Below are 23,460 nucleotides of genomic sequence, written 5' to 3'. Positions count from 1 at the left end.
AATCATTATAAATAATGCAGAATAAATCATCTGATGATATTCTGTTTAGTAAAGGATGCAAAAAATTAATGATAGACCACTTACAGATTTAACAAGTAGTTCTGATGCCACCTCACTTATTAAATTTTGATAGATGCTGATAAAACTGAAAGACATGATCAATCAAAAGCCACAGGCCACTTGTAAAATGAAAACTTCTTTGCAGTTCTCAGTGTGGAACATCATGCCTCATGCATGGTTCATGAAGATTCTACCACTGAGTTATAGTTGCACCCTAAAGAGAACAGAAATATCTTAAAAGCAGTTTAGGCATCTAAATGAATTCTTAATCGAGCATCAATTGTTTTATTTTACAATTCAAAGGGAAAAAAATGTGAATGGCTCTACCTAGCCACAAATGTGATTGAGCAAACATATCACAATGGCTGGGTTCTCACAAACCATTCATGTTGAACTGAAAATGCTCACCTGGTATGCCTTTGAACTGTGAAGAGAAAGCAGTTCAAGGGCCATTGCACACCTGATAAGCCTGGCAGAAGAAATCCACACTTTGCCTTGATGAACCCTTTCTGGAAGACAATGAAACATATCTTTTTAGATGATGTTTTTATGCAGAAGTGTTGATCAGAACATATTTGGCATGGTATGCAACTATGTTAATGGTCTGAATCATATTACTGGCTTGATCTTTCTACTGAGGACCCTGCCTCCTGCTTCGACAGTGAGTTTTAAGGAGGTCATCCTTTTGATGATGTTTGAAGTCTCTCTAAACAGAAGTGGCATCCATCAAATAGCCATGATGTTCATGGCCACATCATGGGATGATGAGTCATTTGATAGCCAGGAGTGTTCATTAAATCATTATGCTGGAGCAACAATTCCACTAACTTCCAGTGCCCATGACTGCAGGCTTCATGCAACTTTGTCCATCAATGATGGTCTTTGACAGTTGAGTTGGTCCTATTTTGCAAGATGTCTTTAATAGAAGATATATCACCTTTTATAAAAGCAATACAAAGCAAGATATCTCCTCTTGTTTCTTTTCCTACGGTCAATACTGGTGACAGATTCAGTGTGGAGTAATTTGAAATTATTTGTCTATGAGCTGAGGTGGAAGTGTGCCTGGTAAAGCTAAGAGAGTCATCTGATACATTACTGTTTCCCCTGAGTGTGACATCAACTTGAAGATGGTCTGAAGGCACTGAAAAATAGTCAACTAACAGTACATTTCCATTGCAGGCACTATTGCCTTAACCAAATCTTTGCTGGTATTTGGAAAGTTGCTCCCACATCTCTTAGAGGTGGGATTGATAGGTATTGCTGCAACCTTGGGAATTTCCATTATGTCCCAGTTGACAAAGACTTTATGCAAACCTTCTCAGGAATCACTCTTACTCTCAAGACACTGTATACTCACTCAGCCAGTGGTGAAGAGACTAGTCAAGCTTCCAGAACATCCAGATTCTGCAACAGACCCACTTGCTAATAAGTCTGTTTCACTACTACCCAGTGGCCCCTCAATAACTGGTGGTTGACTATACAAGAAGACAAGCTTCTTCTTCAGTTCCTCTTTGGAATCACATCTACCATCTTCTGTTTCTGGCTTTAATTTCCACTCTCAGCTAAATTTTACTCTAAGCAAAAGATTTCTCCTGTTTGGTTTGGGCAGATTCTATAGAAGCTGTTTTAGCCCCATTGAAAACAACTTAACAAATTCATACACTGCAGCTTGCCTGGATTCATCATCCTTTGACTTTTTCAGTAGGGTGTGCACTGACATGTTATTTACAACATATTTGGCCTTTTCTTACTTTGAGGACTAACCCTTATTTTTATCAAATTAATCTTTCTGCATTACTAAATAAACTTGCTCTAGATGTGTCTTTTGGGGATCTGAAAGTTTATTATCATATAGAAAATTTAGAAATTTATTAGAAAGCTGGATTATGCTGTTCAATTGTCACCTCTTAAGGTCTAGGAACCAGGGTGGGGTGTAAAATACTGACTATCCTGATGTAACAATATCACTTATACAATCACATCCTCCTAAGCACATGGACTCCTTCAGAATATGAGCACAATGGGAGCTAAGCAAAGACACTGCACACCTCTGTGAGCCCAGGGCCCCTCATGGCAGATGTGAGAGGAAGCTCCTTCAGGATTGGACCCTTAGCATAGCCACAAAGCATCCTCTCAGGGGGAGGTCTGTGCTAGGGCTCTGCTGGATATCCTCTTGGTCACTGTCTAATCTAGCTCCACTTGGAATTTCAGAGCCTGTGAGATGCCTGGAGCAAGGTTTCCAAGTTGAATTAAAAAAATTAGATGCAGTGAGATAAGCAACACTAACCACCAACAGAAATAGTTTAGCTTTTATCTGTTCTCAAATGCATAGTCTTCTCCTGGGCTGTCTTGTAGTCCTTTCCCTGTCACTGAGCCAGAGGACAAGTGTGATCTAGGACAGAGGCTTTGTTGGGAGCTATTAGAGAAGTATTCTTGGATCTAACATGGGTAAGCCAAATGCCATCTTCAGAGCCAGATTTTAGTACAGTGAGGCAGCATTTAACAATTTTCCAAAATAATTCATACCTAAAAGTCATTTGAATCTCTGCAATACTGAACTCAGTGCTGTGGAATGTTCTGTATGGCAAATGTGTTGCTCTGATTGGTCAATAAATAAAACACTGATTGGCCAGTGGCTAGGCAGGAAGTATAGGCAGGACTAACAGAGAGGAGAAAAGAAAGAACAGGAAGGCAAAGGGAGACACTGCCAGCCGCCGCCAGGACAAGCAGCATGTGAAGATGCTGGTAAGCCACTAGCCACGTGGCAAGGTATAGATTTATAGAAATGGGTTAATTTAAGATATAAGAACAGTTAGCAAGAAGCCTGCCATGGCCATACAGTTTGTAAGCAATATAGTCTCTGTGTTTACTTGGTTGGGTCTGAGCAGTCTGTCTGGCAGGTGACAAAGATTTGTCCTGACTGTGGGCCAGGCAGGAAAACTCTAGCTACAACCCAGTAAACAGAGGGATGGACAAGAGTAGAAAGCAAAGAAAGCTTAGGTAACAGGTATTTTGGAACATTTTCTTTTGCAGTAGCAGCATTTATTAAGATCTGTGAGAATTCAGAAAGGAAATGTGCATTTTCTGGACATCAAGACTTATTATAAAGCTTGTATTGAGGTCATGCCATAGTGCTGTAAAAAATAAGATGGCAATGCTTAACTGTATTTCTTAGTCCAAAGGAGGAAAAAAATATTTGGGAAGGTGGGTGAGAGCTGCCCTTAAATGAAAGGTAGCAGTAAAGAATTCCCAGGAACAGTGAAAAAAAAAAAAAAAAGGTAGGAGAGGCTTAGAAAAAGAGTTTTCCTTTCAAGTCCAGGTATCAGAGGCTGTAATAGGAGTCTCACCAGAAAGGAGTTGGAATTGCTGGCTACAAAGATGCAGGGATGTTGACAAGGTAAGGTGTAAGTGCTGTAGCACAGAGTACCAATGCAATGATGCCCCCAAGGGATGGAGAATTGTCAGAGAGATGCCCAAGGGGCACAGTGGAGAGATGCCCATGTCCATGTGATGAGGCACTCAGGCAGGAAGAAAGAGGATGCATAGAATACTGGTACAACTTTCTTTGAGCGAGAGTCAAGCAAGCAAATGAGAGAGTCAGATCAGGCGGCTCTAGAGAACAACTACCTGAGTAGGTGGAGAGAGATGACTGGGTAAACCATGCAGAGGAGAAAAGGAACTGGAGAAATGGACTCTAGCTTTAGAGTCAAAAGTGGTGGGTGGCAGAAGCCAGCATAGGCAAATGATCCACACAGAGGAGACTCAAAGTGGCAATTGATGTGTTTAGAAGGGATTGAGCTTTTGGGGGGGCCAATTCTGAATCTGTTTTCAGCACCAAATGTAACCAAGGGAACTCGGGGAAACCACTGAACTTGACTATTCTATTGGTAGAAAGAAAAGTTTCTTTGGGATAAAAAGGCTAGGTTTTCTCAGAGAATAGAAGAGAGCAGCTTTGGTGGGAAAGCAGGGTGGGGTCTTTGAGCTCATATAGACTCCTTGGATTAATCAGAAACTATATGCCTCTGCCTAAAGGAAGTAGGGATTTTCCTGGTAAGTACAAAACTGTCTATGAAATCTGTTTTCTTAGTAAACAGAATTGGTTTTGACTGAGGAATGCTTGTTTAAGCTTCTGTTTACTCAATAGATATTATTCTGTTTACCTATTCAGTGTACTTCTATTTGGGACATTGTCATGAGCACTGCCAATTTTGGGACCTGCATTGGACTTAACAGTGTTTGTGATAAAGAGACAGTGAACTCTACAAAGATTTTCCTCACTGGGAATTAGTGGTTTCAAGAAATTTACAATTATTCCAAAGGGCAAATAATGGATTAATTCTTTCAATGCATAAGTCCTTGACAACTTAGTGTTTGGTAAAATCAGCAATTTTCAGCAAAAAAAAAAAATTAAAAACCATTATGAATAATTAAGAAGCTGTAGTCAGACCTGCTCACTCAAATCCCTTCTAAATATTTATGTTTATATCTGTAGACCTTGTTTCCTGTCAGCCTTGGTCAGAGAAGTTTATTTGAGCTGTTGGCAGCAGTCATGGGAGAGATGCATACCTGTCAAAGGGTTGAGAATAAAAGAATTGGTGCTGATCCCTAAATCGGATATCTATATCAACCCCATCACCACTACTTGGCTAAGAAAGACATAGGTCAACGTGGTTTCATAGAAAAATTCTACCAAACATTTAATGAAAAAAAATATAGAAAATACTTCTTAAACTATTCTACAAAAAAAGGAATGCAAAGAACCCTTCTAAAATCCCACTATGAAGCCAGGATTACTCAAATACAAAATCCTGATACAGACAACAAAAATAGAGAACTATAGGTTAATATCCCTTATTAACATGATTTAAAATTCTCTGCAAAATGCTTGCAAGCTAAACACAAGGGGAAAAAAAATAAAAAATATCATCCACAGTGATTAAATTGTCATTATTCCACAGATCCAGGGTTGGTTCAACTTATATAAATCAGTAAGTGTAATAAATCACATAAATGCAATTAAAGACAAAATTCCATAGTCATCTCAATACATTCAGAAAATGCTTTAGACAAAATGTAACATTACTTCATAGTAAATGTCCTATGGAGACTAGAATTGGAGGGAACAAATAATAATAAAGTCTATAAATTCAGCATCTTGCTAAATGGAGAAAAACTTAAATCATTAAAATTGGGAAGGAAGCAGGGCTTTGTACTACCTCTGCTCTTATTTAGTGTTTGAAGTCTTAGTTATAACAATAGGATAAGAAAAGAAAAAGAATTCATACATAGAAAAGCGAAATTGTGGTAGTTTGAATGTAGTTGGCCCCCACAATCTCATAGGGAGTGGCACTATTAGGAAGTGTGGCTTTGTTGGACTGCATATGGCCTTGTTGGAGGAAGTGTGTCATTGTGGGGGCAGGCTTTGAAGTCTCTTATGCTCAGGATATGGCCCAGTGTGTCAATTGACTTCCTGTTACCTGCAAGATGTAGGACTGACTCTCAGCTCCAGCATCACGTCTGCCTGCATGCTGCCATGCTCCCCATCATGATGATAATGGAATGAACCCTGGGAACTGTAAGCAAGCCACCTCAATTAAAGCTTTTCCTTTGTAAGAGTTGCTGTGGTCATGGTGTATTTTCACAGTAATAGAAAACACCAATTAAAACAGAAATCAAAGTATCTTTTATTGCAAATGACATGGTTTCCCATAAGACATTCTAAAGAATGCACGAGAAACCTCCTAAAACTGATTAACAATTTTTAAAAATGTGGCAGGATACAAAATTAATTTATAAAAATGAGTTTCTATTTTATATATCAACAATAAACACACTAAGAAAGAAATTAGGGAATCAATTCCATTTAAAATAGGTCATAAATACCTATTCATTCAGGTAAAGGACTTCTATAACACAAACTTTTAAACTCTGCAGAAGAAAATAATGGAAGACATAGAAGGTAGATAGACCTCCCATGTTCATGAATTGGAAAAATTGATGTTCTAACATTGGCTGTCCTGGCTATTTTTATATCAACACAGCACAAACTAGAGTGATTTTAAAACAGGGACTCTTGTTTGCAAAACTGTTTCCTTAATAGTCACCTGTAGGCAAAAAAAAAAAAAAAAAAAAAAAAAAAAAAAAAAACAATTATTGATTAATTGGGAAGTTTCAGACTGTTGTGGGTGATACCACCCTAGTCAGGTGGTCCTGAGGTCTATAACAAAGCAATCTGAGCAAGCCATGATGATCAAGCTAGTAAACAACAGTTTTCCATGGTTTCTGCATGAGCATATGTATGCGCCTCTGGTTCCTGCTTTGATATCCTTCAGTGGTGAACTATTATCTGGAAGTGTGAGCAAAATAAAGTAATGTTTGGAAAAGAATGGTTCATTTTAAGGAAGAGACAGCTGGGAGACAGAATGGGCTAATCAAAGCCAACACAAGAATATAGGAGAGTCTTGGAGTGTCCTACTCAATACAGTTTTTCTTCAAGAAAAATGAGTAATGAGCAAACAAAGTAAAATTTGTGTAGAGTACATATGATAGCTCTTAGGGTAATAAAAAATGAGGTCACTACGTAGAAACATCCATGAATATGAGGAGACCCTAAAATGCCCTAGTGATGATATAGAAGAGATCATTTATTACTAGGCTAAATATGATACTCAAAAAAAAAAAAAGTCATTACTCTTAAAATGACAAGGCTATAACTAATTATAGAACTATCTTCAGTCATCCCTTCTTGAAACAAGTAGAATTGTTTCTAGCTTTCTGCTAAAATTAATTCTCCTAAAAAAAGTGCCTTCAGAGGAAGAATTGTAAATAGAGGCAGTTCATTAGGGAGAGGGATGGAGATACTCATGTGGTGATGATTGCAAATTTACTGACTACATGGAAATGCTATTTAATTTTCACTCTGATGTATATGTCATATAATAAATAGGTTATCAAAAACCAAAAGCAAACATCATCATCATTATAATTCTCTCCAAGTAGCCAAAGACTTAGCCAGCCCTGAGTCAACACTTTGAGGTCATGTCCATCTTCTGGGTGAAAAGCATAACATACACATTGGATTCATATGTGGATGATAAATGGTCTACAAATTTAAGTGAAGAACATGCTTCATAATTTCAGTCAATGTGTTGTGCCACTGAAAAGTCACATTCCAAATCAAAAGAAGTAATTCTTGCCTAAAGGTGGGATAGTGGTCAAGACTAAATTTTGGGGTCATCTTCTGTGGCATTAAATATAGTCAGTTGTTGTTTTAACAAAAACCAGAAAGAGTAATTTTAAAAAAGAAAGAAAGAACTTGTGGGAGAGATGGCTTGGTCAGATAGAGTGCTCAATGTGTTATAGCATAAGGACTTTAGGTCAGTCGCTAGCACCCACTTAAAAAGAAGGTTGGCACATGAACTATGAACCAAAGGCTAAGGGGCCCCCAACTGGATCAGGCCCTCTGAATAGATCTCTGAAGTATTGGAAGGCCACCTGGCCAAACATCCTAATTGTCATGTTAGAAACCCCATCCAATGACTGAGGGAACCGGATGAAGAGATCCACAGCCAGGCCCCAGGTGGAGCTCCAGGAGTCCAATTGGTGAAAAAGAGGGGGGTTCGTATGAGCGAGAATTGTTGAGACCAAGGTGGGAAAAAGCACAGGGACAAATATACAAATGAAAGGAAACACATGAACTATGAACCAATAGCTGAGGAGCCCCCAACTGGATCAGGCCCTCTGGATAAATAAGATAGTTGATTAGCTTAATCTGTTTGGGAGGCTTCCAGACAGTGGGACTGAGTCCTGTCCTCAGTGCATAAACTGGCAGTTTGGAACCTGGGGCTTATACAGGGACACTTGGCTCAGCCTGGGAGGAGGGGACTGGACCTGCCTGGACTGAATCTACCAGGTTGAACTCAATCCTCGGGAGAGTCTTTGCCCTGGAGGAGATGGGAATGGGGGGTGGGCTGGGGAGAAGGGGTGGGAGGGGAGGTTAGAGGGGGTGGGAGGGGGGAGAACGAGGGAATCCATGGCTGATATGTAAAATTAAATTTAATAAATAAATTTTAAAAATGAAAAAGAAAAGGAAGGTTGGCAGGATATGCCTATAATCCCAGTGCTAGGGAGGCAGAGATAGACCAAGATGTCTATTTTTCACTTTTCAGATAGGCAAATTAGTGAGCTCCCAGTTCAGCAAGTGACTTTGCCGTCAAAAAAAAAAAAAAAAATATGGTAACTTTTTAAAAAATTTGACTGACTGACCCCTCTGGCCTCCATGTGTACATGAATATCCAGGTACTTTCCCCCAACACACACACATACACACGGAAAAAGCTTAAATTGGCTCATGACTGCAGTAAAGCAAGTATCATGTCATGTGAGTATGTCCAGAGGCTATTCATCTAATGGTGGCTGGAAGCAGAGCACAAAACACATCTTACAAGGACAAGTTCTTCCAGCAGGCTTCACCTCCTCTTTCTGAACACCTCCTACTGATGTCTCAATTTTATGAATACATCAAAGGATGGATCCATTGATTAGGTCAGAACTTTCAAGATCAGATCACTTTTCATAATCCCAATAGTGGGCCACCCAGTTCCAGATACACAAACTTGTGGGCGACATTTACATGTTCATTATATAACAGAGGCTTTATATTCCAGTTTCATACAGAGCCCTGGAAAAGAATTTCTGTAAGGGATCAACTTGGCAAATTTCACTTGAAAGGATGGTGAGATCACTTAATTAGGACCAAGGAAGAAGAAATGCCTCAGAGGATTTCAGCCACAGGGGGAATATCTGAAACTCACATAACTTTAGGTTTGCGATGGAAGAAAACCGAATAAGTCAAATAACACAAGCTTCAAGATTGTACTGTAACCAGACAATCCACTGGGCTTTCAGAATTTCCACGAAGATTTCTCCAAGCTTGAGACGAAGTGCTGAAAGGTAAAAGATCTGCCGAGGGAGAGAAGCTTGTGGCCTCCAGAAGCCTGAAAACTGGGCTCCACGGGCAACAGCAGAGAGAGATGTAAGACTGTCAGCGTGTTCCATCCATATTACAAACTCCAGAGACAACCTTGAACAGCTTGACCGGCATGCCTGCCACAGTTGATAACAGCAATGAGCAGGAGGTGTTATTAGTGACCAGGAGAGAAACAAGGACAACGCCGTTATCAAGCGGCAGCATTTCCAGGACCACCGTCAATGAAGTTCCATAGTCAACTTTTTATTCCAATGCTTTTTCTCTGTTCGATATTGTGAGGTAGTGTTTTCTCTGTTTCAAAACAAACAGGCAGTTAGAATGCTAATGGTGATTCTCAAGGAAAAATATTTCACATGTTGAAGGCTTACTACTTTAAATGACTTCACTGCCAGGCTAATAGCAACTTTCAGGAGATCTATAGGAACCCAGATAGGTCGTGTCTGAGGTTATTGATTAATTTCTTAAATAAACCAAGCAATACCTGCTGAAATTATCTGGATAATTGGGCTTAGGGATTTGTTTATTTATTTAGTTAATAGCTAGGGGTTTTGTTTTGTCTTATTTTGGTTTAACTTTCTTTTCAGGTTTTTTTGGGTTTTGTTTTTGTTTTTCTTTATTTGCTTATTTAGGGAGTGCAGTTGTTTTTGAAACATGACTCATTATGTATTCCAGGCTAGCTTGAAATTCTCTATATTTCCCAAGGTGGTGTGGACCTCATAGTAATTCTGCTGCCTCAGTCTCCCCAATGCTGTGATTACAAACATAATATATATGGAGATACATAATATGTATATATATACATATTAGATCTCTATATATGATATATAGATAGGTTTTATTCCAATACACCCTGCTGTAATAAAAACACTCTTTGATTTTCCTTCAACAGTGGCCAAATTTTTATAGCATGACTGCATACACAGAAATAATGTACCATCAACTATTTATTGAAGTGTTTACAGAATTTGAATAAGGAAATATACAAAATACAGAGGTCAAATAAATAATTATGTAGGTTTCATATTTTATCTCTAGATGTAGATGAATCTCCATATCAACATTGTTCTATCATTGTTCTATTGTAAAACAAGTTTTACAGGAAATATTACACAAGCTGCTAATTTAGTGAAATAGACTAATCGAAGTATAATTTAGACTGCTATAGATCAATATAACTTAGTTTTTATCTTTAGAAAAAGGTTATTTAAAACAATTGACAAAAGAGATGTAGATCAAAGTGTAACTAGGCAAGGAACCTAAGATAACAATTTTTGTTACACAAACACAAATTATAAGGAGACTTTCATGGTTGTATCCCTGTCTTCTGATCCATTCATTTGCATGAGTAGATTCTTTGTTTTTCTCAAAAAAAAAGGTGTTGTCTATTTATTTATTTACTTTTGAGGCAAGGTCTCATTGTATTGTATCCCTAGCTGACCTTGCATGTATGCTGTGCAAACCAGACTTGTAGGGAGCCGCTATTCAAAGATGGCGCTGGCTTCCTGGTAGCCTAGCTGTAAACAACTCCTTATTTGGCTATGATGCACGAGTATGGTAATTGGCCTTATGTCCTCAGCCTATCCCGTGGCTCCCCGTGCTAGCATTCTGGCGGGACCCAATCACAGTACGGCACGTTTGCCTGATTCCCTATATAAGCAGCTGCAGTTTAGTCCTCGGGGCCCCTCACCTCCCGCTCTCCCTTAACCAAGAGGCGCTCCAATAAAGTGTGATCTGAGAAGGATCCTCGCGTGGTGGTCGTTCTTCCTCGCTGGCCGAGGAGCACGCCGCACAGACTGACCTCAAATTCACTGAGATCCATCCACTCGTCTTTGCTGTCATCGTGTTGGGATTAAAGACATGTATCTCCATGCTGGACCCAATAATTTCTCATTTGCTGTCAGTGTCTTGTTTTTGTGAAAGCTACTAAAATGTGCCATGCTCCAGCTACCCAAAGAACAAAGGGAAGCACAATATCCTTGATATTAGGATTTTCCTAATACCTGATATTTTAAGTTCAAGAAAATAAATCAGTTGTTTTAGTGGAGTTCTAAGAGAAGTAATGTAGTTTAAAAATATTTTGCACTACATGTAAGCTTATGTCAGGAAAAACAAAACAAGAAAATAAAACACTAAGTAGAGAAAAAAACAAGCTTGAGGAAAAAGAAACAATTCAGACAAGAAAATCAAGCCTAAATAAATGTGTAAGATGAATTACTAAACTAAAACTTATTAATAAAAACTCAGAGCCAGATATTGGGGTTAAAAACTGAGAGATCAGAGGAATAGGACAAACCACAGCCAACCTTCCCTCACAGACACCTCAGTCTCCAAAGAGACCTACTTGCTGTATACCCATTCCTATATGCCTCTCTATCCCTGTAATCTCACATCCTGTCTCCACCCAGCTATATCTCTTCTTCTTTCTGCCCAGCTCTATCACTTCCTGTCTGTCTGTACAGACCTCCAGACCTTTATGGTTAACTAGTGTTAGAATTCAAGACATGTGCCACCATGCCTGGCTCTGTTCCCAGTGTAGCCTTGAACTCACAGAGATCTGGATGGATCTCTGCCTCCCAATGCTAGAATTAAAGGTGTGTGCTACCATTGCCTGATTTCTATGTTTACTATAGTGGCTAGCTTTTTCCTCTGAACCTCAGATAAGCTTTATTAGGGTGCACAATATATTGGGGGACACAGTATATCACCATATAAATGACTTAAAGTGGCAGCTAGCTGTGTGTGATCTTGTTACTCAAAGGAACCAAGGTCATTCAGATATTCTCCTCTGCCCTTGATAATCATGTCTACAGAAGATAATTCCTGTGAAGTTATACTTTGCAAATATTTGAATAGGTAAAGTTCATTTGTTGGTGAGTAAACAAAACAAAACAAAAAATGCATTCTCTGATTTCTTAACAAAGCAGTTCTAAATTAGAAGTATATGTGTCAGGCTTGAACATCATATTTTACAATTTTTTTTAATACAAGTGTCTTAAAGATTAATTAACATGTACACCTTGTTCTTATACTATCAAGAAATTAATTGTATGATCATGTCCATCCCATTTTCATTGAAATAAAGTAAGATATGGTAATCTACTTCAGCTTAAAGATAAAATGTTTATAAAGCAAACATGTTCCTTCTGAAAGTCAACCAAATGACAAATCAGAAGACTACAATATTTCAGAAATGGAAAAAAAGATGGAGAGAAATTGTACATGTTGTCTATTTCTATTGTGAATGTAGAATCAAGGGTAATAGGTAGTGAAAAGAGAGTATCATGTACAAATATTTTAAAATTCTTAATTTATTAACAATCAAATTATTATGCCTTTTCAGCTTTGTGGCTAAGATTACATGAAGGATAAAGTTTTATTTGCTATTGGTATATAAAATTCAAAGAAGGAATATAAAAAGGTAGTATTGATTTTGACATATTATTTAAAAAGCTGAATTCTTACATAGATTGCTAAAAACTTAGACTAACAAACTGGCCAGAATCTGAAGGATCCTGCAACTGAAATAAAAGTTATCCATTGCTGCTAAATGAAACATGATGAGAATGCACACCACAACCACATAAATCCCAATGAGAAAGAATGCAACTCTTGACCTAGCAAACTTAAAAAAAGAGAAATGTTTTAGGTTCACATATGGGTGACTGTTACATTTTGGTGAGCTTATAGAGCCTATGAAGGTGAATTATATATATATATATATATATATATATATATATATATATATATCACAGAACTTAGAATTCCTTAGAGAAATTATACAGAAGGAGAGTACGTATGAATAATACAAAAACTAAAGAGCCTGAGGAGAGCAGCGGGACCAGCATCCAGAAGCAGCAACATCCTTAGGCTTCAGGCTGCAGTTTTGGAAGTGACAAGGGAATAGAGCTTCCAGTTTTGAAGAGGAGCTTCTTTCACCTGTGTAGGGGTCCACAGAGACTCTATAGTGAGACTTTATTCCATCTTGACTTAGGGTCAGAGAGACCGAGTTTTCTTTGCCCCACAAGGCTGCATAATGTGATGTTTGGGTCAAAGGCATGGTTACCAGGTGTTTTGAAAATTAAGGAAAGATCTACACTTGTTTGTACTTCGTACCTTGACATTGAAAGGGGGACGTCTTTTGTCTCTCCCCTTGATGGTGTATAAAAAGCCCATTAGGAATGAACTCTATGCGACTATGGTATTGACCCAGAGGCCTCCTGAAGCTATCCTGTGTCTCTGTCTTTTTCTTCATCTATGTCTATATTTTTCATATCTATTATTTCTTAATTCTCACTCCTCCCTTCAAGGACTGCTCGGCAGGTCGGGCTGGTTTCCAACACACCTGAGGATGACACCATTTTCCAACAGGAACATCAAGGAAGCTTGTACATTCTTTCTTTCTGGTTTGTGTTTTGTAAAGTAAAAGTTCTTGTATGCAATTTTTGGACTTCCTCAAATAGAAAGACAAAAGAAAGAGAGATACAGAGACAGAGACAGAAAGACAGAGAGAAACAGAGACAGAGATGTTGAAAAGAAGTAAGCATTGAGCATCTGAACGCTAGTCTTGTTTTCTTTTATTCTTTTATTTTTTAATTTGTGTTTTATTCCCAATTTTGTGGTGTGTGTGTGTGTGTGTGTGTGTGTGTGTGTGTGTGTGTGTGTGTTTCAGATAAGCATCTTTTCTGGTATCTATGGTCTTTGGACAGGTCCTCCACATTAGTCAAGATAGGAGCTGTCCTTATATAGATACAATTACAACATTGTGTTTGTTCCCCACTGATTTTTCAGTTGCAGAAAGAGCTAAGGTGTCACTACAGGTATGGTAGGTATGGCTACCAACCAAAGCCTGAGCTATCAACCCCTTCTTCCCTGGGAATTCTGTTGAGCTTCTTAAAATGACAGTGTAGAAATAATGGTGGGGAGGGAGAAAGGGTGGGAGGCAGAGAGGAAGAGAGGAGAGACAGAGAGACAGAGAGGCGGAGAGAGAGAATGATGCATCATATATTTAGGGTACAAAGAGTGTTGGCCTTCAGGTAGAATAATGGCCCTGTACAGAGAGGAGAGGAAGCCTGTCTGCATATTGAGAACAATAAAAAACGTGAGGAAAGAGAAGCAGAGAAAACAAGGAAGGACATTCCTGGTTTCTGGCAGCTTTGTAGCTTTTGCACTACTCCTTGAGACACAGACCTACAATTTCTATGAGTGTCTCATCTTCCTCACTTCATCCAAATCTCCATCATCAGACATCAACCTTTGTGTAATCATGTGCACTGCTCATTTTTCTTGTATATAGGCTATATATGAGGCAGAATTGGATAATTGTAGGGTGAGCATTTTTCACCTAAAAAATTCCCTTCAAATATGATGTAAGGCCATCTAAATAATACTCAATTCATCATCAGTATTTATTTCTCACTTAAAACAACCTTAATTTTTAAACATATAACCATGAGTGTATGCAACATATTACAAGAATAAATATGTATGATAACCATAGCTTCTGTCATTATAAGTGACTAGGGTGATTTTATACATGATGATAATATGTATTTGTATAAATATAAATGTCTTCTTTAATGAAATATGTCATACATTGTACATACTGTAATGTATAGCTATTTAAATATATATTGATACTTTTTACAAATTTATACTGTGCATATTGTATATGTGTGTGATCATTACTTTTTAAACTTTGTCTTATATCTTTCAAAAATATTTCTATAATAATCAGCCTTGGTAGGTAGACGTAATGTCTCCATTTGAAATACATGTTAAATAGATTTATATTCTAGGAAAATAATATCTTCCTACAGAAAGAAAGAAAAAAGCAAGCAAGCTTATCAACTATATACCCATTGCTCCTCCTAAGATCAGTAGATTTTGCCTATAATACACACAATTCAGGGGCTTCTGTTATCTGTCCCCCTTCCCATGGCCTTATGAGAATTTGAACCTAGAGAATAAGAAGAAAAACTGTGATACTTCCAGCAATCCTCGTTCTTTGACAAACTGATGATTATAGCTATTTCAGGAATCTTGATTTTCTCGCTAATAAAAATGAAAGCACTGCATCCCTAAAACCCTAGTTGACAAGTAGTTTTAAACCTGAGAAATCACATGTTGATGTTTTTCATTGATTTCAACTCATATGTGGTACATACACTCACAATCAATTTTCTTCTAGTCTCTTATCAATATAGATAAAATCCTTTGGCCCTTGAGGATCTTGTAGATAAGTTTGGAACACCTTCTCTAAACATGTAGGAACTTTGGAAATTATTAGTGTATTTTGTGTATGTTTATGATGTATATGTATGCGTGCATGTGTTTGTGTGTGTCAAATGGGTGTGCTTGTGTGTGTGTGAATTGTGAATGTGTGTGTGTGTGTGTGGATGTGAGTGTGTGAATGTGTGTGTATGTGAATGTGTGTGTGTGAATGTGTGTGTGTGTGTGTGTGTGTGTGTGTGTGTGTGTGTAGGTGTACACATGCCTAGAGTATGAACTTTAGGCTATCTTCCTGTTTCTGCTTGCCATCCTCCCATCTCATGGAAAACTCTTGAGATTACATATAGGTGCTACCATGTCCAACATTCCATGGCTTCTAGGACCCCCATTTGTTTGTTTCATTTTTTAATTGAAAATAGGTTGCTTTTCATACAATGTTTTCATTTTGGTTTCTTCTTCCCTAGATCCTTCCGGATCCTCCCCATCTCACCCCCTACACAAAGAGACACCCTGTTTGTTCTCTCCCATTAGAAAAATAATAGGCATCTAAAACAAAATAAGACAATAATATAATAAAAATAAGATAAAATTAAAATAAACGTGAAAAAGACCATCTAGAATCTCGTGCATATAAGGCAAATGCTGTACCACTGAGCTGCATCCCTGGTGGGCCCTACATATCTGAGCTCAGGTCCTCAAGCTTGCACAGTGAGTGCTTTACCGATTGATCCATAGCCCCAGTCCAGTAAATTTGTAAGAGTGAAATGCAAAGATACTTTTTTAACCTTTCTAGAGCTAAGCAAATGGAATAAGTGTAACTGGTTTTTTTCTTTAATGAATGAGTTAACTTTTGATTCTTTTAGTATAAGGTCTCTATAACTAGGCCACGCTGGCCTCAAAATGATGAGATATCCAGGTTACCTGCCTTCCAAGTCCTCAGAGTACAGCCATGGGGCACCACACTGAGCCAGATATACCCAATTCTTATGTTGTTGAATCTGATCAATTCACTCCGTAAATATTCCTTCCCAGTGAGCTAAACAGTGCAGACAGTCAGCTTTCAGATACTGCAGTGGCCACATTGCTAGCGGCAGAGGCAAAAGGCAAGTATTATTAATGATGGTTGATTATCCATGCAGTCTTACAGCAGAAAGACATCAGGAGAGAATCATCCTGTGGGATTTTTTTCATTGGTATCTTTAACTACTGCTATCAATTTTATTGATTAAAACTGTTTGGTAGTTTGTTCAGCATGAACACTTAAAATAAGACTGTGCTGATTTTTTAAAATAAATATTATTGTCTGGGGCATGCAACTAAATCAAGTCTTTTTAAAGGTTTATTGTTCATGTATTTTATGTCTATGACCACTCTTTCTTCATGCATACCAGAAGAGGGAATCAGATCCCATTACAAATTGTTGTGAGTCAACATGTAGTCCCCGGGAATTGAACTCAGGACCCCTAGAAGGATAGTCAAATGCTCTTAACCACCGAGGCCTCTCTCTAGCCCCTGTGCTGAATTTTTTAAAGAGACATTTAAAATAAATTTCTGTAAATACCAATGATTGAGAAATCAGTACGAAGAATGCTGAAGGCCTGGGGCTAGTGTGCTAGTTCACAGGTTAAAAGGATATCCTGTTGCTCCAGAGGATAGAGCTTCATTCCTGAGACCCATGCCAAATATCTTCAAACTGCCAGTAACTACAGCTCCATGGGATTTCTCATGCCCCCTTGATAGCTGCACTCATGAGTTCACATGCTCCACACAGAAAGATACACATACACATGATTCAAAATAAATCTTAAAAAAAAAATGCTTCAGGAAAAAAAAAGACTGAAATAAGATGTACTAGGTAGTTTTGTATGTCAACTTGACAAGAGCTAATAGAGTCTTCAGAGGAAGGAGCCTCAGCTGAGAAAATGCCTCCATGAGATCCAGCTGTAGAGCATTTTGTCATTTAGTAATCAGTGAGGGAGGACCCAGGCCATGGTGGGTGGTGTCATCCTTGGACTGCTGGTCCCGGGTTCTATAAGAAGATGGCCTGAGCAAGCCAGTAAGCAGTTCACCTGCATGGCATCTAGATCATTTCTTGCCTCCAGGATCTTGCCCTATTTGAGTTCCTGTCCTGACTTGCTTCAGTGATGAACAGCAATGATGAAGAGTAAACCAAATATATCCTTTCCCTCTCAATTTGATGTTATGGAATATCTGTGTATACTATATGAAGATGTATTGCTGTGGTTTTTGTAATAAGAAACCAAATGGTCAATAGCTAGGCAGGAAATATAGGTGGGACTTCCAGGCAGAGAGAGAACTCTGGAATGAAGAAAGGCAGAGTCATTAAGCAAACATAGAAAGGAAATAGATGCAAGATGGAAGAGATATAATGCCGCATGACAGAATGTAGATTAATGAAAATTGGTTAATTTAAGTTATAAGAGCTAGCTTAGACAAGTCTAAGCTATAGGCCATGCTTTCATAATTAATAATAGGTTTCTATGCTGTTATTTGTAAGCTGGTACCCAACAAGAAATTATTGCTATAACTTGCCTTTTAGTCATAGTGTTTTGTGGAAGCAATAGAAACCCTAACTAAGACATAAGGCAATTCAGAAACTATTATTAGACCTCCTCAGGTGTGATGGTAATGAAAATCATAAATTCTTTTCTTGGGGAATAGAATTTATACCCATCTCACATGGGATTACTATGTAAGTGGTTTTGAAGGATATAGAAAACAAAAGTAAATTCTTAAGGACTAGAAATCACCTGGTACAGGATATTATCCAGAAATGAATGTCAAAAACACTGGGGAAATTTGGCTGGATAATTATATTTGTATCAGCAAAGACAAAAATAAGCTTAATACTTAATACTTAGCTCAAAACAGGACCACACCCAAATGGATTATCCCTCTTCTAAACAATCATATCTTCTTTGCATGAAGCATTTGTGCAGTGAGAAATCCCACTAAGGAGATACTCTTTGGGGCTCCCCAAATAGAACAGTTTAACTCACAGCCTCTTAGATTGCTAACATGAGTGTTAGCTCATTCATCAGTAAAAATGAGACTTGAATGGTATAACTTAGTCATAAGAAAAGATTAATCAAACTAAAACTGGGAAGCAATGCTGGTCATATTTTGCCACATAAAGCCCTTTTCTTGTTTATCAGTTTAAGCACTGGATGTAGCCAGTTCTGCTTTGCTTCAGAATGCTGAAGCCATCTCAGAGGAGACAGCTAACTTCCAAGGAACAATCTAAAATAACTTTGGTTTTCCCTAAGATATCATTTTCTCTAGCCTTCTGACAAGAGAAACCCATACCTAGTCCTGTAGAACACTTGGAAAGATAAGCCTAATAAAATGTAGTTTATTCCCTAAGAAAACAATTCAAACTGTTTCTTACTTATTTCTATCTTTATTTATTTATCTTTTTGTCTATCTCTCTAGCATGTACCCATCTAATATGTTCTCTATCATTTATCTAGCACAAAAATATATTGAACTTCATGTGTGAAATTCATAGATTAAAATAATGTAATCTATAAGAAAAACATAATTTTGATCCAGATTAAGTATTTGCTGCTTTGCTTGCTAAAGACCACCTATTCTTATGTGTGACACCAGTATACATCTATGCTTCTTGAATCTTGTAAACTCTATAAATGTATGCAATATGTTGGTCATAGTTGTGGTCGCTACAATGGTGCAGAATCTCCTAAAGACTGCAGAATGTACCAGGCTTTGCTGACTCCCTATGGGAAGCCTTACCTTTTCAGAGGAGGGAATGGGGGGTGGGTTGCCAGGGGGAAGGCTGGGAGAGGGAGCAGGAAGAGGAAGAGACGGGTATTTGTGGTTGGTATGTAAAATGAATAAAAATTTCTTAATAAAGAAAAAAAGGGACTACAGCTTCTCACTGTTCCCAGGTTTCAAAGACCTACTGAAGTGGGTAGAACACTTCTAAACCCTTGTTTCAAGTTCAAACAACATAAGATGGTATTTTCCTTACAGCCTACAAGCCAAAATTTCCACTTTTCCATTTTGCTTCCCTTACTCTATTGATTGATTGATCGATTGATTGCTTGATTGATTTTGATGAAGGATCCACTTAAGCATTGTCTAAGTGAGCAAAGGATACATAAATTTTGGTTCTTTCCAAGGAACCAAATCTAAAACCTCTCTATTGTCATTGCTCTGAACGTGCACGAGCAAATATGTGGGCCAGGAATCTTGCATTTCTATTGGCCACTAAAAAGCCCTGAAACTACAATTTGCAGAGAGTATAAGATCTAAGAGGATAGCTCTTGATTTTATAACTTTTGTGAACTCTAAAGAAATGTGCAAGGAAAGAAACTTCAGAAAGGAGTTGAGAAGCTTGAAGCTGGCTGACAATGAGGATATAATGGAAAATGTTAAGGGGACCATTTTTGTTTTGGCGTTAAGTAGTAAAGCACTACTAATAGAAATTTGTTGGCCAAGAAGATGATCCATGTATAAAAGCCACGAAGACATATAAAATATTTCTGGCTTTTGAGGAATTCTGTAGACAGAGCAGCTGGAAGGGTCCTGGAGAGCCTCTTGTCCTTAGACTACATTAAGCTTGGAAACGCTGGTTCTGCAGTCAGTAAAGAAAGTCGCAGCACCAGCAGCAACTGGGTAAATCAGCTTGGTGGTCAGAAGGAATCCTAACAATGGAGCAATAGGCGAGTCCTCTTCCTTCTGCCATGCCTTTTCAATCTGGATTGCCACCAAAAAGTGCCATCCACAACTCGTGAGGTGTGGAGGTGGGGCTTCCCATGTCAGTTAAGGGAATTGGGACAGCTCTTTAGGTGAGGCTCCCTGCTCAAGTGATTCTGTTTTGTGGCAAGTTGACATAAAACCAACCACAATATCCTGAAATCCCAAACCAAAAAGCTATAATACATATTTTTAGAAAGGATTCACATGTCCCTCGTCACATGTAGGAGAGCTGTATTCTGGGAGACAAAATAATCCCCTTTCCTGTTCTTGCTTCTACCACCTACCGCACCAGACATTAGACTTTCAAGAATTGTGATCTTTCATGATTTCAGTATTCCGGCATTATCATACTTTGAACTGTTACTTTGAAGATTATGACCCAAATTCCATTTCGGAAGACCTGGCATATGAGAGACATTTTATTCATACTCTTTAAACAAAGCTTCACTATATAGCTCAGGCTTGTCTTGAAGTAATTCTGTTGTACAGTTTAACTTTGGATTTGTAATGCTTTTAGTACAGCCTCCCAAATGCTGGGATTACAGGTGTGGACCTGCATGCCCTCTAGGCTATTATATACTAGCACAGCCATGTATTCTTTTCATCTCCTTTAACAAAGAGATAAAACTGTTTTGCAACCATGCATGGTTCTCCAGAGCGTATATTCAGTGGCTGCTCTAAGGTTATGGCATTTCTCAAACCCTTGATCACAATTTCTTTCAAGGAGATCTCAAATTAGGATATTCTGTAGAATATCTCCATTGATCTGCTGTATTGATTTCAATGTGTTAGTCAGAACTCTGGGCTCTGGAGATCATTATGAGATGTATTTATCCTATAAGTTAGAGGTAATGATGCTAAAGCTTCCAAAGTTCCTCACTTTGGAAGATATTTTAGAATTTCAATGTTTTTGAACATATTGGGATACATTGACAAAAGCAAAATAGTCATGCAACCTTTAAGCATTAAAATACAAGCACAACATGCAGCCTAGATCCTCCTCCTTTACCAATATCCTCATCATATGCCCAGTGCTGCTTTTGAATGGTGGATTTTTAGTACACATGGCTACATTCTTATAGTTCTGTGCTGAAACTCCTTTTTGACTAATTGGGTGTTAGTGGAGCACAAATCAAGAGCTATTTGCTTGCATATTTGCTACATTATTATGCTGTTGAGCAGACAGGACAAATTCTACTTAAAATTAAAAGTGAAAGTCATAATGACTTGCTCAGTCATGTCAACCTAGCCATCAAGTTCATGGGAGAAAAAGCAGGGAGAGTTATAGGTACACACTCACATATGCGCAGTTACAGATGACTTGACATTTGTAGACATAAAATATATACGGACAGATGCTGTGAAAAACGAAGCTGTACAGCTGCAGAGTTTGGAAAGGAAGTAGTTAAAGATATTTAAAATATGATGTGTTTTTATAGTTCTTTTGCTATTGCCCTATAACATGGTCTAATGCATACAAGTTACTGAAAACAAAAGGGGCAAAAGAATTTGGGGAAAAAAGACATCTGAGTCTGAAATTCTTTGAAGTCATTTATTTAAGTCACTTCCCAAATGGCACAATGGACCCTGGGCAAGAATACATCAGGCAAACAAGAAGGCCATGTCAGAACTCACAAGTCTTGGCTATCACTTTCTTCTTACCCTCAGTGTTTGGCCTGTAAGCATAATATGAAAAAATGTAGAACAGATAACATCTAAACTGGTTAGAAGTTTGAATAAAGGCCTGTGTAATGTCTCAGCAATTAATAGCACTGCCTACTTGTAGTGATATTTTATTTGTGCTTTAATAAATAAAGCTTGCCTGAATATCAGAGGAATAGGAACAGCCATTATAAGTAAACAAAGAAGTCAGGCAAAGGTAGCACACTCCCTTAATCCTATCACTTGGCAGGCAGGAATCTGTCTGAATCTTTGTGAGTTCAAGGCCACACTGGAAACAACCAGGTGTACTGGCATATGCCTTAAATTCCAACACTAGTTAACCATGGAGGTCTGAAGATCTGTAGGAAGTGACAGAGCTGGGTGAGAAGAGAAAGTGATGTAGCTGGACAGAGAGAGCAAATCAGATGGCAGAACAGCAAGGCATGGTAGACAGGAAGTATCAGCATTGGAAGCTGATGAGTTGGTGAGGTAAAGTTATTAGCTGCGGCTTTCCCAATTTCCCAGGCTTTCACCCATATATCTGGCTCCGTGTTTTTTTTTTTTTGTTGTTGTTGTTTGTTTGTTTGTTTAGTAAGACCATTTAGAAATTCATCTACATCTGCTCTTCCAGAGGATCCTGGTTCAATTCCCAGCACCCACATGGTGATTCACAATCATCTCTAACTCCAGTCTCAGGGGATTGAATACCTTCTTCTGGTCTCCTCATGTGTTAGGCAAATACGAAGTGATTACACAGTCATACATGCAAACCAAATACCCATACACATAAAATAAATAATTAAAGTAAATGATCTTTTAAAGGAGGTTGAATACATTCGACTATTTTAAATTTTACTGGAAATGACTGATTTCTAGCTCCTCCTTGTTTGACTTTATTCTTCTTGTCCCATTCCATTATTGATTTTCTTTTCCCCAAGAAGCCCTTTCATATGTCAAAAAGATATAAATCTCCATCTCAGGCTCTGCATCATTGGTATCTGGCCAAAACAAGTGTACTTACTAGAGATTATGATTACAGTCTGTTGGTTCAATACACAGACAGATGTCTCAATTGTTTTCTCAGCTAATTAACTTAAATGTCTACTCAACTTTGACTTACCATAAGTGAGGTTGAAAGACAAAATTTATTTGATCAGAAATGAAGGGATTTAAACACTTAGAAATCACAACAGACTTAATTATATTTCTAACTATGTGCAGAAGGTATTTTTAGAATCTTAAACCTGGAAGATTTGAAAGGTAAAAAAAGGTCAGGCAACATAATTGACACCCACCTCTTTTTGTTCTTTGCAGTAAAATACACTGCATTTGAAACAGGTCTCTGTATTCAGTAGAAATGTTTATCTTTTGAATGACTACAATAAACCTTCAAAGGAAAGGTGGGGATGATATCTGGATTGGCATTGATTACTGCTAGGTGTTTTTAACATGGACAATAGGTTATTAGTTCCTTTCTAACATAAAAATATCGAATATCTCCTAGAACCACACTTGGTCTGAGAGAAGAAATAACTCAAGCCTAGATTTAAGTTGCTGTAGTGATGACAAGGACCTCTCATTCATTTTCTAGATCCATTTCAAATGTCAATTATTTGCAGGAAAAAAGAACTGAGAAAATTATAAGATCATGCCTTTCAGCGTTGAAATTTTGTACTGCATTCCTGGTTGATTGATTCACATTTAGAATAATCCTATGAGTAGCATACCATCAAGGAAGAAAACTTGAGCACGATGAAGCTTGAGTATCACATTTGGTG

At 38.0% G+C, this 23,460-nt stretch overlaps 1 pseudogene; it reads right to left on the bottom strand.

The window, feature by feature from the left end:
- Positions 1-803: 803 nt before the first annotated feature.
- LOC114692438 overlaps positions 804-23,460 on the bottom strand; it is a 172,477-nt pseudogene continuing 149,820 nt past the window's right edge.

The sequence above is a fragment of the Peromyscus leucopus genome, chromosome 11, assembly GCF_004664715.2.
Source record: "Peromyscus leucopus breed LL Stock chromosome 11, UCI_PerLeu_2.1, whole genome shotgun sequence".
Taxonomy (NCBI): Eukaryota; Metazoa; Chordata; class Mammalia; order Rodentia; family Cricetidae; genus Peromyscus; species Peromyscus leucopus.
Note: the sequence above shows the minus strand (reverse complement) of the source record. Positions and strands in the feature narration are given on the sequence as shown.